The sequence below is a fragment of the Schistocerca piceifrons genome, chromosome X (assembly GCF_021461385.2).
Source record: "Schistocerca piceifrons isolate TAMUIC-IGC-003096 chromosome X, iqSchPice1.1, whole genome shotgun sequence".
NCBI classification, from domain to species: domain Eukaryota; kingdom Metazoa; phylum Arthropoda; class Insecta; order Orthoptera; family Acrididae; genus Schistocerca; species Schistocerca piceifrons.
The window spans coordinates 758,746,241-758,765,498 of record NC_060149.1 but is presented as its reverse complement, the minus strand read 5'-3'; the positions used below and the strand labels follow the sequence as shown (position 1 = coordinate 758,765,498).

General features: G+C 46.7%; 1 protein-coding gene across 2 annotated transcripts in view; it reads right to left on the bottom strand.

The window, feature by feature from the left end:
• The window catches only part of LOC124721882 (heat shock 70 kDa protein 14-like), a 261,865-nt gene that overhangs the window by 168,340 nt on the left and 74,267 nt on the right, over positions 1-19,258 (bottom strand). The gene's annotated exons all lie outside the window — the stretch shown is intronic.

Sequence of the window (19,258 nt, the reverse complement as noted above, 5' to 3'; positions counted from 1 at the left end):
AAAACTCTAATAGTTTAATCATTTTGTGTAATAGGACAGTGTGAAAAAATGAGTGAAAAGTCACCGAGACCAAATCATTCTCTCTATTTCAGCAATCATATTCCCACTTGACAGCTTCTACAAGCAAAACACGTCAAAGCACTACACCAAAGGAAGTCAGCATTTAGAAGATAGAAGTATATCTGTGATAATACAGGATGGATGTATTTAACCATTGCACTATCTGATAAAATCTGTAGCCACTCTTTGGTGGCTATGTCTTTTTATCCTGCACAAAAAATGTGTATAAAATTTTAAAGCCCAAAACTTCTTCAAATTGGCTGCCTTGTCAGGATCCAATTCTGTACAGATTGCTCGCAAAGATAGCAACCAAAGTAAGATTGTAATTTTGACATGTTACATATACACTGTCCAGTCACATTAATGTGACCATCAGTCGAAAGCCTGAATAACCACCTTTTGCTGCATAGACCACTGCGAGACATGCAGGAATAGTGATAGTGAAGTTCTGGAGGGTAACAACACGGATATGGAGCCATGCAGACTCCAGTGCCATGGCCAGAATGTGACAGGTTTCTCTTGAGAATCCACCGCGAGAACAGCTCGATCGAGGTGGTCCCACAGATTATCAACCGGGTTTAAATCCAGAGGGTCTGGTGGCCAGGGGGGTACAGTAAATTCATCCTGGTGCTCTTCATACCACACACACACACACACACACACACACACACACACACACACACACACACACACACACACACACACACTGTGAGCTCTGTGACACATTACATTGTCCTGCTGGTAAATGCCATTGTGTGAAGGAAAAAACGAACTGCATGTATGAGTGAACATGGTAACCAAGGCTAGATGCATACTTATATCAATCATCTGTGCCTTTCAGAATGACAAAATAACTCGGGTAATGCCTTGAATATATTCCCCAGACCATAAAGCTCCCTCCTCCAGCCTGGACCCCTTTGCTTTCAGATGATTCACACTGTGCACACCAATGGCCAGCTGTCCAATGGAGCATAAAACGTGATTCATCTGAAAAGGCAACCTGTCACCACTCAGTGGACACCCAGCTGCAGTGCTGGCGAGCTAATTCCAGTCTTTGTTGCCGATGAACACCAGTTAGCAAGAGTGCACAAACCAGGCACCTGCTGCAGAGAACCATACACAGCAATGTTTGCTGAACGGTCATTGAGGAGACATTTTTGGTAGCCATGGGTTTATCTGGGCAGTCTGATGCTTAGCTGTTTTGGAAATTCTTCCACCCTTGGCCAGAAAGTCAATGATCATGTCCTTCTGGAAGTCAGATAAACCGCTCTGTTTCCACATTATAACGACTGCAATGTTTTCCATGTTCCCCAACACACTTTATATACCCTCCCCGCTGGCGCTGCCACCTGCTGTTTGTGAGTGGTTATTCATGCTGATTCCAAACATAGACAGTGGTCACACTGTTGTTACTGGATTGTGCATAACACCTTTGTCAGTCTCTGGATTAATTACAACAGAGATAGGTTGCAATTTTTTCCAGCTAGTGTGTTGAACAACAGAATCATTTTAAGTAATTACTACTCACAATCTAACAAAGCGGGTATAGTATTAAGAATGAAGTGTCGAATGATACAATTTATACTCTGAGGAATATCTCCTATGATGCCCAAATGGATCATTAAGTAGTTAAGATCCTACTGTCAGTTTATAAACTAGTTGTATTATAAGAAAAACATGAAACAGACAGTATTAATACATAACTGACAAACAAAGAATCATAATAATATGAGTAAATATACTGCTACAGATTTCTGAAAACAACTATCAGACAACATATATAAGTGCCTGAAGGTCAGTGCTCTTAGTATCTTTTCTTAATAATGTCTGTAGCTTCTGTCTGTAGTTTTTATGCTTACACTAGCAATTAGTGAATAATGGAAATCCAGTCAACCATGTTTTCAGACAAAGATAAAGAAAAGAAGGAAAAATAATGTCTAAGGTAGGGTGGACAGTGATCAGTGATGTCTGAGTAAGCTGTATTGCCTACTCAAGTTGTGTACACATTTACACACACACACACACACACACACACACACACACACACACAAGTTACAACTCTTACAACACTAGACAGTATAAAATGTAATTACAATTTTTCTACTTTGGAGCAAAGCAGTTTGATACATTTCTTAGAGTAGCTTAATACATTTAATCAAGAAACAAATTTGCTAACTGAAAACCAAGTTTGCACTACTTTCTAACAAAAGAACAATCTCTGTGAATTTAGTTTAGTAGCGGCATTGGTGAGCTCTACTGTAAAGAATGGAAAGTTTGAAAAGTCATCACCCCTCTGTGTCATAAAAGGTGAAGTATTAGTTTATTTGGCCAAAGATGGTGTCAACAACCATTCCATAGTACACTTGGATGTATACAACTAAAATGAATTTGGGGGACCACAGGAAACCTAAGTCAGGCTGGCTGGACTGGGATCCAAACAACTTTCCTCCAAAATACAAGAACAGCATTCTTGATCACTAACCACCACATTCCATCAGTGAAGCCTAAAGAAGTCTACACACACTTTTGGTAAAACTCCATCTTATTCTTTACACTCCCTATACAGTTTTTGATGTACAAATCTAAAACCACTCCTGATCATAACTGTTTGTTGAACAGATAAATTATGCTTGAATTCAGTAAGTTCCCAAGGTAATTATTTGATTCATTACTGTAGTCATACTTAAAAAGACAGATTCATCTCAGATATTTAACCAGAGTTATGTCAGTAACAAGCATTTCACGGCAAGTCACATGGGGGATAACAACTGCAAAGCAAAGCAATAATCTGAAGGTCCCATCATGATCATAGTCCATGGTGGGCTTCAGTTTATTAGTAAAATATTGGAAAACTGTGGTATCCTTACAAATTTACTATGGAATATTCCTCAACCATCTGGGGTGAGTGACTGAAGCTCTGATAAAGTCAGAGGCTACACATGTGATCTGGCAGACATTGTGAGAAATATGTCAACAAATTGATGAAAATGAATATTGGAAACTTTAAGTGGTTCATCCCGCAGTTCTCCACATTTCTTCCCATAAATGTGTATTACGTAAATTTAAATAAATTCAACAGAAATAGCACGAGGTACAGAAATTAAACTATTACAGCATGTGAATGAGCGGATAGGTATTCGCAGACAAACTGTGAGAGCCACACTGCACCTGTGGTCATACAGCTCAGGGAGTAGAAGTATTGACTACGAAAGGCATAGGTTCAAGTCTGAGATTCAGTCAAGTGAAAAGTTTTATTCTGAAGGAAAATTTCATTACATGTACACTCCAATGTAAAGTGAAAGATTCATTTTTATTAAACACATGTAATCATATCAGCCATTTCAAATGGAAAAAAAAGTAGCAAAAGCAATTATTACTTCTTGTTCATTCTTACGACACAAACCCAGGCCCGAGGACTGCATGGGTAGCAGAGGCCAGCAGATTGCACAGTTACAACAAGAGTGATGGAAGGTCAGGACAGAGGGACTGGTCCCCCAACTCCACAGGCACACACACTGTGATCCTCTCAACCATCCTCCAGTGAGAAGGGACACGAGGCACAGGTGGCGGTCATCTTAGTTCCAGCCTGAGCATCGGAAGTGACGACAGGGTGCCAAATGCGACTGTGGTCACAGCCAGAGCTGTTTCGTGTTGGTGGGTCAGACAGTCATGTCTGGCCTTAACATCAAGCCACTGATGCTCTCTGTCACCAATGATGACCCCTTGGGTCCATCCCAGACACCAACTGCATATGCATGCCCAGACAGACATTCCACCCACATGCAGGCCTATAGGCAGGTTTGGCACACAGCACAGGATGCAGGAGGTCTAATGGTGTACAATACCAACTCAAATGCAGTATTTCAGCCAGATGATGTCTGCAAGGTCTTCAGCAGCTGTGTTTTAAATGTATGGACCATCTGCTCAATCTCCCCATTAGGAGCACAGTGAAACAGGGTGGTTATCGCATTACAGCCACAGACAGCCTAAAGCTGCATCTACGTAAATGGGGGCTAATTATCCAACACCAGGGAATAAGTGGCACTCCCTCAAGGTAGAATACCATCATGAGGTCACAAGTGGTAGAAATGGTGGTAATGAACAGCATCCACGCCACGTAAGGGAAGTTTTGAGAGGGTGGCCACCACCAAAAGCCACATAACAACCTGAAATGTCACGGTAAAATCAACGAGGACCTTCTCCGACAAGTTATCAGGATGGGGCCACGACGAGGAACCTTGACCGTGGGACAAGTGATTGAGAGATCAGGCATGACACGAGCCGTGTGCGCATTCAATGTCTGCATTGATGTTGGGCCAGTACACGTGCTGTGGGGCTAGTGCCTCCATACATGTCCTCCACCAATGACAAGCACAAAGGAGCTGGAGGATGCGGGGACAGAGCGAGGATAGAATGATGGTCAGGTTTTCGAGAGTCCTCTGCAGCCATCATTAAAACATCATTTGTAGCATTGAATCAGTAGCATAACATGAAATAATTGTGAAAGGCTAGATCAGTAAGGCTCAAAACATTCTCTGGACACCTCTCCAGTACCTCAGACAAAACTTTCAACAGGACGGGATCGTGAAACAACACAGTGGATACCTCACGTGCAGTCAGAAGGAATTGAACCAGGATTTATTGTGGATGTTGGTCCAGGGGAAACAAACTGTTTCCTTGTGGTTGAACTGCACATTGGCACCAAGAGGAATTGGGGGTAGGGTGTTCACGTAGGTGAGCTGGGTGAAAGTGGATTTTAATTGATACCCAATCAAAAACAATGCCCAATTCTGCATACAATGCATCATCTTTTCCAGGAGTTTAGAACAATGCACAAACAACAAAATCAAGGCTTTGAGCTTTGCAGTCGCTCAACAGGTGTAATTTGCTGCCATACAGTCTACATTCCAGAGGTGAGAGCAACTGGCCATTCACTACTACCCGACACCTTATGGGACAAAACAACCGCTATACCATATCGGGAAGTGTCTGTCTCGAGTGTCAAGGGCAGGTCCAATGCATATAGTGTCAGTCACAATGCCACCTTGAAACTGTACTTAATGTTCTGATATGCCAATTGGCAGGTGGTCAACCACACAAATTTGACACCCTTCTTGCATAGTCGATCTAGGGGATCTGTGGTTTGTGCCACCTAGGGAATAAACTTGACACAGAACATGATTCTACCCAGAAACAACTAGCTGCTTAAGGTCAGTAGTGGCCAACATATTAGTGATTACGTCAATGTGGTCACACGTGTGCACGATACTATAGCGACCTGGGGTCACTGGGGCCTCTAAGGTACAGAGGCTGTGAAATGGTGGGTTGTGGAAGCAGTGGTGCTGGCCAGGGATGGACAGGTATAGTGTATTTTATATTTCTTGAATTACAGCACTGGAGTGTCTGGATAAAGGAGACCATAATTAGGGTGTTTTGGGGTGCAGCAAATGCAGAGCGCATAAGATATCAGCTGTTGTTGGTGCAAAACTTGCAGAAGTGGAATCCCCTGCCTCTGTGAGAAGACTAATCACGGGGCTAGTCCAGAAGGCACCAGTCGCAAGTCGGACCCCACAATGGTTGATGGGATCTAGTATCTACAATGTTGAAGGTGACGCAAAACCATAGACAAGACTCCCGTAGTCTAAACGAGACTGGGCATGTGCTTTGTACAATCGCAGGAGAATAGAGTGGTCTGCACCTCAGGTGGTATCGCACAGACATCTGAGAACATTGAGACGTAACCAGCACATCCTCTTCAGCTGGCGAAGACGAGGGAGCCGTGTCAACCGGACATCGAAGACCAGACCCAAGAAGAGACGGGTGTCCACCACCTCGAGGGATTGGCCATCGAGGAACAGGTCCGGATGAGGATGGACTATATGGCGACGGCAGAAATACGTGACATACAATTTGGTCACCGAAAACTGAAAGCCATGGGAGAGAGCCCAAGATTGCACCCGGTAGATTGCCCCCCTGTAGACGGCTTTCTGCAGCGCCCACGACAGAGGAAGCGACATACGTACAAAAATCGTCAACATACAAAGACGTGAACACTGTCGGCCCAGCAGCCACTACCAGTCCATTAATGGTGATGAAAAAAAGAGGGACGCTCAGTACAGAACTCTGTGGAACCCCATTTTCTTACCGATGGGAAGTGCTGTAGGAGGAACCAACTTGGACCCAGAAAGAGCGACATGAAAGAAAGTTATGGATAAAAATGGGCAGAGCACCACAAAGACCCCAGTCGTGAAGGGTGGTGAGGATGTGGTGGCACCAGTTGGTGCCGTAGGCTTTATGCAGGTCAAAGAAGACTGCAATGAGGTGTTGCCAATGGGCAAAAGCCGACCGGATAGCAGACTCCAGGTGGAATAAGTTATCCAATGTAGAGTGGCCACGGCAGAAACCACCTGAGTCGATGACAAAAGGTCGCAGAATTCGAGGATCCAAAACAGCCGCCAACTCACCAGGCGTTCAACGAGCTTGCAGAGGGTGTTGGTAAGGCTAATTGGACAGTAGCTATCCAACTGAAGAGGTGGCTGCCCAGGCTTCAACACCGGAATAACAATGCTTTCCTGCCACTGGGTAGGAAATACCCCCTCACTCCACAGATGGTTGAAAAGGGTCTGTACATGACGGTGGCCAGCCACCGATAAGTGATGGAGCATTTGGTTATGTATCCAATCCGGTCCAGGAGACGTGTCAGGACGAAGGGTGAGGGTGCTGGTGAATTCCCACTCGCTAAATGGGGCATTACAAGGCTCCAAGCAGCGAGAAATGAAAGACAAAGGCAGTCGTTATGAGCGCTGTTTGAGGAGGAGGAGGAGGAACAAGGGCGGATACTGAGTCGACGCAGAGGCTTGGGCAAAGTGTTGAGCGAAACACTCTGCAACAAAGTACAGATGGGAAGGACAACACCATGCACAGAAATTCCTGCAACGGGACAATAGCCAAAAATTTGCCTGAGTTTTGCCCAGTCTTGTGAAGAGCAGGTGTGTGGTCCTATGGCAGATACATACCATTACCAGCAAATCCGTTTCTGAAATTTGATTGCAGCAATTTCCAGAGTCCACTATGGGACCATCATACCATCATTTGACAGGGGAGGGGGGAACCCCGAGGAAGAAGGGATGGCTGAAACAGCTGTGGCAAGAATGGCGGCAGTTAAAGTCTGTGTAGACTCATCAATACTACGGTGTGGTAGTATGGGGGGGATGGTAGCAGAGGAGAAGGCACCCCAATCAGCTGTAGAGAAGGCCCACCTGGGAGGGTGACGGAGCAAGACATACTGAAGGAAGGTCAAAACAATCGGGTAATGATCGCTGTCACATAAGTCATCGTGGACACCCCACTGAATGGAGGGAAGAAGGCTGGGACTGCAGATGATGAGGCCAATGGAAGAGAAAGTGCCGTGTGCCACACTTAAGTCTGTGGGAGTACCGGTGTTACAGAGGTCAAGCGCTGCCAGAACAGATTCAACTGTCCTGCCCAGGGCAATAGTCGGGTGACTACCCCAAAGAGGGTTGTGGGCATTGAAGTCCCCTACAAGCAGGGAGGGAGAAGGGAGTTGTTGAAGAAGGGTGGTTAGGGCAAGGGATGTGGGTGGCCTGTCAGGCAGGAGGTAGAGATTACAGATTGTGATTGGAGTGGTCAGATCGACCCTGACAGCAATTGCTTCCAGAGTGGTATGGAGGGGAACCCATTTACTAAATTGTCTTTGCGCACCAAGGTGCAAACACCACCAGCCTGCACAGGGCCAATCTGGTTTCAACAGAAAGCATGGAACCCATGAAGGGTGGGTGAGTAAGAATTGACAAAATGGGTCTCTTGGAGAACAATACAAGCAGCAGAGTAGGAGGAAAGAAGGGGCTGCAACTCCAGGAGGTGACGCAAATAGCCATTACAATTCCACTGGAGGATTCTCAAGCTGGAGTCCAAATGGCAAGCGAACGGACCGGAGCCGGTCACGCCACCGAGTCGCCATCCATCACCGATAAGGATGGAGTAATGTCCATATAGGTGGGGTCAGACTGTTGGTTCACTGGCTGGAGGAGGGGAAGGTGGCACATCAGGGGGGTACCTGAGGGGCCTTGCGCTTGTTCCCTTGTTCTTGTGTTTCTGCTGCTTCTCTTGTGATGGAACAGAAGGGCAGACTGCAGTGTGGTAGGACACAGAATTACACCTGACAATAGCGGCCCCCACCGGCCGCAGATCGTGCGGCCTATGTGGAGCTGCAGATCGCCTTTCAGGGGGTGCCGGGAAGAGGAGTCCCGGGAGGGAGCTCCAGTACCATCGGCTGCCGAAGAAGGGGAGCGCTTCTCTGGCGGGGGAGGGGGATTAGCACCCAAAGGGGGGAGGGTGAGGGGGAGGGGGAATTTGGGCGCGGCTTGGAAGAGGAGGGGGTACGAAGGGGAGTGGACATAACTGAAGCAAAAGCAGAAGTTAGAGGCACAGGATGGAGCCGGTCATACTTTCGACAAGCCTCGGTGTAGGTAAGTCGATCTAAAGTCTTGTACTCTTGAATCCGTCATTCTTTCACATACACCAGGCATGCTGGCGAGTGCGGAGGATGCTGCGCATCACAACTGATGCACACAGGCGGAGGACCACAGGCACTCCCCTCATGGAGGGGGCGCCCACAGTCACCACAGAGGTGATAACTGGTGGAGCGGGAAGACCTGTGTCCAAACCATAAGCATTTAAAGCATCTCATCAGTGGTGGAATGTAAGGTTTTACATCACACCGATACACCACCACCTTTACCTTCTCTGGGAGGATATCCCCCTCGAAGGCCAGAAAAAAGGAGTCTCTATCAGTGTGATTGTTTTTAAGGCCTCGCTGTACAATGTGGATAAATCGGACTCCTTGCCGCTCGAGGTTTGCATGGAGCTCCTCGTCAGTTTGGAGAAGAAGATCCCAGTAGAAAATGATACCCTGTACCAAGTTCAAAGATTGGTGGGGTGCGACGGAGACTGTGCTGTGGTCATAAGTCCCCTAGAACTTAGAACTACTTAAACCTAACTAACCTAAGGACATCACACACATCTATGCCCGAGGCAGGATTCGAACCTGCGACCATAGCGGTCGTGCGGTTCCAGACTGTAGCGCCTTTAACCGCTCGGCCACTCCGGCCGGCCTCTGCAGACTGGGCAGGAGAAGATGTCTTTATGAGCAAAGAACCGGACTGCATTTTACTCGTGGATTCCACTTCATGATACTTATCTTTAATCGCCTCAACAAAAAAACAAAGGCTTGGTCGTGGCAAAACTCTCACCACCTGTCCTGATACAAACCAGGTACCGAGGGAAAGGTTTCAACCCAAGTCGGCAAGCTTGACCTTCTTCCCATGGGGTGGCGAGGGAGGGGAAGGCCAAAGGATCGGAAGGACTATCATGTCTACTATCACTCTTAGAAATGGCCAAAGAATGGCCAGGATATTGAAGCCTTTCCCACTTCATATGCAAGGCGTCTGCTCTAGTACCACCCACCCTGACCAGGGGCTCGCCCAGTGGGCACTACCCCGCCATAGCGAGGGCCGTCTGGCACGGCAGCCATTGCTGGGAGTTCTGATGCCCCAAAGTGATGAGCATCAACTCCTTGGCATACACGAGCCGTTAACAGCTCAGGTACTAGCAGTGTGATCCCTGTGTTGTCAGGGGGCTCAGCCAGTTGGGTACTTAACAGCCCCACCACACGGACTGGCTACCATGCTGGTGACCTAGCATGAAGGGGGGCCAGGGTGCAAGGGGGAAAATGGAGGGGTGGGGAGGGGAGGCTGAGATGAGCCTCCAACATGGAAACTAGGTAGGGAGTTCATCCCCAAATGCTCACACTGACGGAAAATGTTGGAAATGGAGGTCAAACTCCAAGGGGACCAAAACGCTGAAAAGGAGATGGAAACAGCAAACTAAACAATTGCACATACCAAAACAAAGCCGGGAGGAAAGCCAAGTCGACATGAATTCCACCAAGAGGGAAAGGAGGGGCCACGGGGAAAGGAGCAAGGACAGGAAAGGAAAGGAGAGGAACAGGGACGGTAATGCAGGTCTGGGAAAAGGAAGGAGATTGCAAATAGCTCGGAGTCCTGTGCACGCCACACACGTACCCACAAAGGGACTGTCGGCCCCCTGGATGGACATACGACGGAACTTCCAACATTGAAAACACCACATTGGGGGAGGGATATAGGGCTTCACATCACAGCAGTAGACCATCACCTTGATCTTCTCAGGTAATGTATCTCCCTCAAAGGCCAAGATGAAGGCACCGGTGGCAACCTGCTTATCCCTCGGACCCTGATGGACACGCCAAACGAAATGTACACTTCGCCATTCTAACCTGGTGCACAGCTCATCGTCGGACTGCAAAAGAAGGTCCCTGTGAATTATGATACCCTGGACCATATTTAAGCGCTTATGGGGCACGATGATTACAGAAACATCCCCCAGCTTGTCACAACAACTGAGTAACACCCGTGACTAGGCAGAGGATGCTGTTTTGATCAAGACTGACCCAGATCTCATCTTGGACAATCCCTCAACCCCCCCCCCCCCCCCCAAACTTCTCCTCTAAATGCTCAACAGAAAACTGAGGCTTCATTATCATGAAAGATTCCCGATCAGCTCTCAAACATATAAAGTAGCGGGGCGAATAAGAGCTGCTGCCATCCTTAACCTGATGTCCCTCCCATGGTGTGGTCAGGGAGGGGAACAATTTGGGGTCTTAATTCTGTGTGTTGAATTGAGCCTGTGAACGCTGAAAGACTACTGGTGTTTGACCACCAGTAAGAGATGATGTACTACGCTTCATCGGGTGTCATCCGCCCTGATGCCACCCACTCCAACCAGGGGGGCTCCCCACGGGTGCCATCCAGCCACAGCATAGGCCACCTGGCAGGATGGCCATTGCCAGGAGTCCCGATACCCCAGGAGGATGGGTATCTACCCCTGGCATATGAGGAGAGTTAATGGCGCAGGGATCAGCAGAGAGATCCCTGTGTGGTCAGGGAGCTACAACCAACAGGGAACATGGTGGCCCCACCGCAATTGACTGGCTATGGTACTGGACATCAGGTGCAACCAAGCGAACAAGTCCATCATCATTGTCAGCATAGAAACGATACTACACAGTTGATGGAAAAATACGTACCCAGGAGGGTGACCTCGCCCAACAGTTGGAGAATGAGCAGAAGTGCAAATCCACGTCAACTAAGGCTGTGATAGGTATCAGCGCACGATGGACACGATGCACCATGTAAGGGGCACTTCAGAAAAATTTTGAAAAATGGGGGTCAAACCCAACAGGGGACCATCACAAAGGCTGAAACATGTGAGACTCCTTTTAGTCACCTCTTACGACAGGTAGGAATACCTCAGGCCTATTCTAACCCCCGGACCCGCAGGGGAGTTTTTAGACAGTGTAAGAAGGATGGACATGTAGATGCATAAACGGAACACCCATAGCCTAGTTTTGAATGGACAAGGGATCAGTACAAACGTCCGATCCCCTCCCCAGGAAGTACCACTGAGGACACACAGGACACTGAGGGACCAGGTGCAGCATGCAGCAAGGCAAGACACATGGGAGAACCATGAAAGTTTCCCATCAAGTGCGAGCCTGAGGAATTCCATTGTTCCAGTGAACGGATGAGCAACAGGCCCAAGATGTAAAGATGGTGGAAGAAACCCAATGCGCTACTACAAATTCATACAAACGGATTTGTTAGTGGAAAATCAAAAGCCATTGTCAATGTGCCATAAGTAAGACGATTGAAACATCGCTGAAGATGCCTCTGAAGGCAATAACTCACAAAATCATTACTGAAACAGGAGCCAGAGATGCCTGGTGGGAGACAAGCCATTATAGAGTTAATGGCTATAGCAAAAAAGGATGACACTCAGGATGGAGCCCTGAGGCACTTCAATTTCCTGGTTAAAAGCGTCCAACAAGGCAGAAACCACAGTTACATTGAGAACTCTGTCTTGTAAAAATTCCTGAAGGAAATGGGGCAAGCAGCCTCTGAAGCTCTTTGTATGGAGAGTATGAAGGATACCCGTCCTCCAGCAGGTGTTATAAGTTTTCTCCAAATCAAAAAACGCATCCCACAGTCTGGTACTTCTGCAGAAAACCATTCACGACATGGATTGACAAAGTCACGAGATGGTCAACTGCCGAACGGCAGGCTAGGAATCCACACTGTGCAGTAGTTAGTAACTGCGAGACTCAAGCCATCATACCAGCCGGGCATTAATCATACATTCCATCAGCTTGCAAACACAGCTGGTGAGAGAAATGGGGCAGTCGCTGGAAATCTGCTCAGATGTCATTGTATGTATGGAGGAGAAAATGCCTTACCCACAAGAGAAAGGTACTGCAACATCTGAATGTGAACATCGTCCAGCCCGGGATGAAGCAAGAGTGTGATCTAGCTCCCTCACAGTAAAGGTGGCAGGATTCACAATTATGAAAGGAGAAGGGTATCACCCGAGCCGTCTCCACTCATTTCGGATGGAAGACGGCAGGGCAATAGTCGGTAAAGCTCAAAATCTCCAGAAAATAGCGACCTAAGGTGTTGGAGACAGCTGTGGGGTCCAAGATGACACCATCTGCTACTGTTAGGCTGGAAATTGGGGAATGGACCTAGGTCCAAGAGAGAAAACAAGTAAATGGAATCTAGCTAGTATTTTTGCTGTCCCGAAGAAGCCGACGACACTGTGCCCCCGACTGTTTACGGCACCATTTTCACTGACGATTTTGCTCAAAATGGCTCTGAGCACTATGGGACTTAACTACTGTGGTCATCAGTCCCCTAGAACTTAGAACTACTTAAACCTAACTAACCTAAGGACATCACACACATCCATGCCCGAGGCAGGATTCGAACCTGCGACCGTAGCAGTCGCGCGGTTCCGGACTGCGCGCCTAGAACCGCTAGACCACCGCGGCCGGCGACGATTTTGCCATCAATTGTTATTCTCCATGGACTTGTCCGCTTGAGCAGTGTCTTCAGCACTGTCTCGATCTTATTTACTCATGGAACATCGACAATGGCTTTCAGTTTTCCACTGACAAAACAGTTTGTATGAATTTCTGGTGCCACAACGAGTTTCTTCCACCATCTTTATACCTTGGGCCTGTTGCTCTTCCGTTCGTTGAAACTATGAAATTACTAGGACTTGTGCTCCATTGGAAACTTTCTTGGTCCTCCCATGTGTCTTACCTGACCGCCTGCTGTACCCTGTCCCTCAGTATACTGTGTGTTCTCTGTGGTACTTCCTGGGGAACGGATTGGGCCACCCTCCTCTGCTTGTACCGGTCCCTTGTCCATTTCAAACTAGACTATGGGTCTTTTGTTTGCGCATCTGCACATCCATCCATCTTATGCTGCCTGAGTACAATCCATCACTGGCGCCTTTTACACTATCCTGGTTGAGAGTCTTTATGCTGAAACTGCCAAACTACCACTGTCATTCCGACATCATGTTCTCCTCAGCTGATATGCATGCTGTTTGTCTGCCATACCTGGCCACTCATCCTATGCCTCCTCCAATAACTCCTTTGACCACCTGCATGGGGCATGCCCCTCTTCTCTAATACCTCCTGGAGTTTGCTTTCGGCTAATGCACAGCAGCTTAACTTCATGCTACCTGCTACTTTTTCTTTGGGTGTGAACCCTTCACCACCTTGGCTTCGTGCAGTGGTCTGTGTTCACCTTTTACTTCATTGGATTCCTAAGGACTTGCTCTGTCCCCATAAGTTTCTTGATATTCGCACGGAACTTCATGGTAGTACCTTGGTGTACATTGATGGCTCTCTGACTGACCACAATATTGGGTATGCCTTCATCACTGGCACTAAACATTTTTGATATCAGCTTTCAGAACACTACTCAGTATTTACAACAGAGCTGGCCCTATATATATATTAAATATGTCTGCTTGAGTCTGTATATGTGTGGATGTATATGCGTGTGTGTGCGAGTGTATACCTGTCCTTTTTTCCCCCTAAGGTAAGTCTTTCCGCTCCCGGGATTGGAATGACTCCTTACCCTCTCCCTCAAAACCCACATCCTTTCGTCTTTCCCTCTCCTTCCCTCTTTCCTGATGAGGCAACAGTTTGTTGCGAAAGCTTGAATTTTATGTGTATGTTTGTGTTTGTTTGTGTGTATCGACCTGCCAGCGCTTTCGTTTGGTAAGTCACATCATCTTTTAGGGCACAAAACTGCTACAGTCATAAGCACCCATTCTGTGGCTTAGTGAAGGGTAAAAAACCGTATGTCAAATCAGCAGCAATGGGAGCAAAACTCAAGTAGGAGGGAAACTAAAAACGGAAGGAAATCTTAGAAAATTGCTATTGACGGGAGCTGTTTTCTCCAAAAGAAAGCTTCAAATGACCGATGTCTTCTTACTAACACTGATAAACTCAAGGATGCGATAAGGTGAGCGTGCATCATAAGTGAAAGGTGTCTCACCGTCCACAATTGAGAGCAGTGGGGACAAAATGGGGGATGATCCCCACTTAGAAGATGTCAGTGGCTAAAAAGACAGTGCCCAATCCGGAGTCTAGTTAAAATTACCTCCTCCCAACAGCAAGGCTGGGAGGAAGAGGTCCAAGCGCAGGAAATAGGTTTTATGTCCCGTAATTTATTATCCTGAAGTGCAGACCAATGTGTGTGCCATAAAAGAGCAACACGATGACACAAAATGCTCTGTAGATCGGCAAAGGGAACCGTGTGAACAGTGGGCCAAGGAAGAGAGACAGCAGCCTTTGCCAATATATTGGCTGCCTCATTTCCGCAGATACCAACATGCACTGGGATCCAGAGGAATGCCACAGTGAGAGGATGGGGGGTGGACAATCACCCTCATGGGCATCCCTGCCACAGGTAACGCATTTGGCCACATTGGAACATGACTGGGTGGTATGATTAAACCTCTGACACCGATAGCAACATGTAGGGTTGGGGATGTACGGGTGAAGTGAAATTACCTCATATCCCATTTTAATGTTCGATGGAAGTTGAACTCTGTCAAACATCAAGAAGAGAGTGTGGGTTGGTACCAATTCCTTTTCAACTCTTTTCATTACTCGATATACTACCATTACTCCCTGATCAGACAGGTAATTTTGAATGTCCTCATTTGATAATCTGTCAAGTGATCGGGTATAAACCACCCCACGCGATGAGTTTAATGTATGGTGTGCTTCCACCCGGACAGGAAAGGTGTGTAGCAGTGTAGTTCGAAGCAATTTGTGTGCTTGGAGGGCACTGTCTGTTTCTAACCACAAGGTCCCAATTGCATAACTGGGAACAAGACTTTACAGGACACCTTTCTGAATAATGAAAGGGTTTACTGTTGAGAAGTCTTGACCTTCACAAGATCAAGAAACAACTAGGAACTTTCTCAGTGAGGGAAGAGTTTTCTGTGGCTGAGACTCACTAGCTTTCTTTTGTGGAAGTAGAAGAAACCATTGCGAAAGTATCACCTATGATTACTGGCGTCTCTGATGGCACTCCCACCTTAGGTTATTGTCCACACCTCAGATCACACCTTCCGAAGAACTGACAGAGGGTCCAATGGGCACGTTCGGAAGGTACCAGCTCGGCTAATCGCCCCTCCCTGGGCCTGACCTTTACCAGGGGGTACGTACATGTCCTACTTGTCTACCCGGGATGGGGAATTACGCATTACCCCATCACTGGCTACACGTGAGAACACATTGGTCGGCCTTCAGACACCCACAGGGAGGAAAGAAACAGGAAGGGAGGAACAAAGAAAAAGGATAGAAGAGAAGAATTCTCAAAAGCCCAAGTGGAGAAGAAGATAAAGAGGAGAATCATGGAAAAGAAAAGGACAAAGTAGGGACAGAGACTTTCCATTATAGAGATGAAAGAAGAGAAACCACGTCATAGAATTACAAGCGTCCGTCTCCAGATGTAAATGCGAAACATACTTCCAAAGACAGGGAGAAGGGGAAGAGGAAGGGAAGGGGCGGGGCGGGGTGGGGGGAGGATGCAGAAAGAGAAAGTATGCAGCCCAGAGAGGAAAAAGAGCTACACTAGCTCAGGGTCCCGTGCTTGCCACACACACATCCACAAAACAGTTGTGGACCCCTGGGTGGGTCAGAGCCTCTTGCGTGCTGCACACCATCCATCCCTTAGTGCAGTGGGTCCAGGAACGCTTTCACTTCCTCACTTTTGATGGGGCCACTGTGATGTTTATGTAGGTTTCTGGTCACGTCAGTCTGATGGGAAATGCGGCTGCTGTTACTGCTGCCAAGGCTGCAGTCCTCCTATCTTGACTAGCTAGTTCTTCCATTCCTTCTGATGATCTCCTTATTGCCATCTGTCAGCAAGTCGTGTCACTTTGGTAAGACCATTGGTCTTCCCTTCATGCGAACAAGATCCGGGGAATTAAAACTCTCCCAGCAGCTTGGCCGACCTCCTCTTGGTCATCTCACCATGATAAGATCATTTTCGCTAGGTTGCATGTTGGGCATTGTCTTTTTAACCATCACCATTTGTTAAGTGGAATCCCTCACCACTGTATGCTCATTGTCATCAAACTTTTATGGTTCGCTATTTCCGGATGGAATGTCCCTATTTTTTAACCACCTATGTTCTACTGTATGTTTGCTGTCTGAATTATCGGCCATTTTAGTGAGCAGCGAGAGAGCTGTCAACCGTGTTTTACTTTTTATCTGTTGTAGCAGTATGGCGAAGGACATTTAATCTTTAGTTTAGGACCTCCATATTTTATGGCTGTTTCTCCAAGGGAATGGCTGTCCATCAATTGGGCTTGTAGTCGCATTTAACTCCTTTTTCCTCTTCTGACATGGGCGTGTATGACCTTAGTTGTTTTAGCACCTTAAAACAAAACAAAACAAAACAATCATTATTACTCCTCATTGTGATCTAATTGCGTAAGGCACTTAATGCACACTTTGCTGATCCTTCCTTCATTGCTTTCTTAGATTTAGTGCCCTCTATTGGCGGTGATGTCAGCATCTGCAGCGGAGCATCACAGTTCCCTTAAATGGCTTAACATGTCCAACGTGAACGATGAGGGGGTCTTTGTTGGTAATTACAACTTTACGTTAATGAGTGAATTCATTTTTATGATCTGCTATGGTCCGTGGTGTTGTCAGGAATTTCTTTGCTTTGTCCTTAGGTGAGCAGGGATTCGTCACTAAGACCCACTGGCCAACTCCAAACTGCAGTAATTGGCCGATATGTCATCCTGCTTGCTCTTGACGGTCGATTGCTTCTGTGTTTGCTTTCTTTAACTTCTTACAAACATCATGTAACGTCTTTGCAAACTTCGTAACTGATTCCCAGTTTTTCCAATTTTAGGCTTAATCACCTCAAAAAGAGAAGGCAGGTTTGTACCATATATTACCTCACATGGTGATAGACCAACACTACACTGGACATCAGAATTGTAAGCTGACATGACATATGGAAGGTAAATGTACCAATCATTGTGATGGAAGTTCACAACAACTACTCAACATCTTACCAGCGGTACAGTGAATGTATTCTGTTTTCCTGATAGACTGAGGGAGCCAAGGGCTAGTCCTGAGCTTGTGAGTGCTTAGTAAATGACATAGGTGCTTAATCATACTGGATATAAAATTAGTGCCCTGACATCGAAATAAGTGTCCAAGGAATAGAAAAGCAACTGGAATCACTTGACAGAGGAAAGTCCACTGGACCTGACGGGATACCAATTCGATTCTACACAGAGTACGCGAAAGAACTTGCCCCCCTTCTAACAGCCATGTACCGCAAGTCTCTAGAGGAATGGAAGGTTCCAAATGACTGGAAAAGAGCACAGGTAGTCCCAGACTTCAAGAAGGGTCGTCGAGCAGATGCTCAAAACTATAGACCTATATATCTGACGTCGATCTGCTGTAGAATTTTAGAACATGTTTTTTGCTCGCGTATCATGTCGGTTTTGGAAACCCAGAATCTACTCTGTAGGAATCAACATGGATTCCGGAATCAGCGATCGTGTGAGACCCAACTCGCTTTATTTGTTCATGAGACCCAGAAAATATTAGACACAGGCTCCCAGGTAGATGCTATTTTCCTTGACTTCCGGAAGGCGTTCGATACAGTTCCGCACTGTCGCCTGATAAACAAAGTAAGAGCCTACGGAATATCAGACCAGCTGTGTGGCTGGATTGAAGAGTTTTTAGCAAACAGAACACAGCATGCTGTTATCAATGGAGAGATGTCTACAGACGTTAAAGTAACCTCTGGCATACCACAGGGGAGTGTTATGGGACCACTGCTTTTCACAATATATATAAATGACCTAGTAGATAGTGTCGGAAGTTCCATGCGGCTTTTCGCAGATGATGCTGTAGTATACAGAGAAGTTGCAGCATTAGAAAATTGTAGCGAAATACAGGAAGATCTGCAGCGGATAGGCACTTGGTGCAGGGAGTGGCAACATAGACAAATGTAATGTATTGCGAATACATAGAAAGAAGGATGCTTTGTTGTATGATTATATGATAGCGGAACAAACACCGGTAGCAGTTACTTCTGTAACATATCTGGGAGTATGCGTGCTGAACGATTTGAAGTGGAATGATCGTATAAAATTAATTGTTGGTAAGGCGGGTACCAGGTTGAGATTCATTGGGAGAGTGCTTAGAAAATGTAGTCCATCAACAAAGGAGGTGGCTTACAAAACACTCGTTCAACCTATACTTGAGTATTGCTCATCAGTGTGGGATCCGTACCAGATCGGGTTGACGGAGGAGATAGAGAAGATCCAAAGAAGAGTGGCGCATTTCATCACAGGGTTATTTGGTAACCGTGATAGTGTTACGCAGACGTTTTGCAAACTCAAGTGGCAGACTCTGCAAGAGAGGCGCTCTGCATCGCGCTGTAGCTTGCTCGCCAGGTTTCGAGAGGGTGCATTTCTGGATGAGGTATCGGATATATTGCTTCCCCCTACTTATATCTCCTGCGGAGATCACGAATGTAAAATTAGAGAGATTCGAGTGCGCACAGAGGCTTTCAGACAGTCGTTCTTCCCGCGAACCATACGCGACTGGAACAGAAAAGGGAGGTAATGACAGTGGCACGTAAAGTGCCCTCCGCCACACACTGTTGGGTGGTTTGCGGAGTATAAATTTAGATGTAGATCTGTAATTATTGTATCAGGAACACTAAACTTCAGCAAC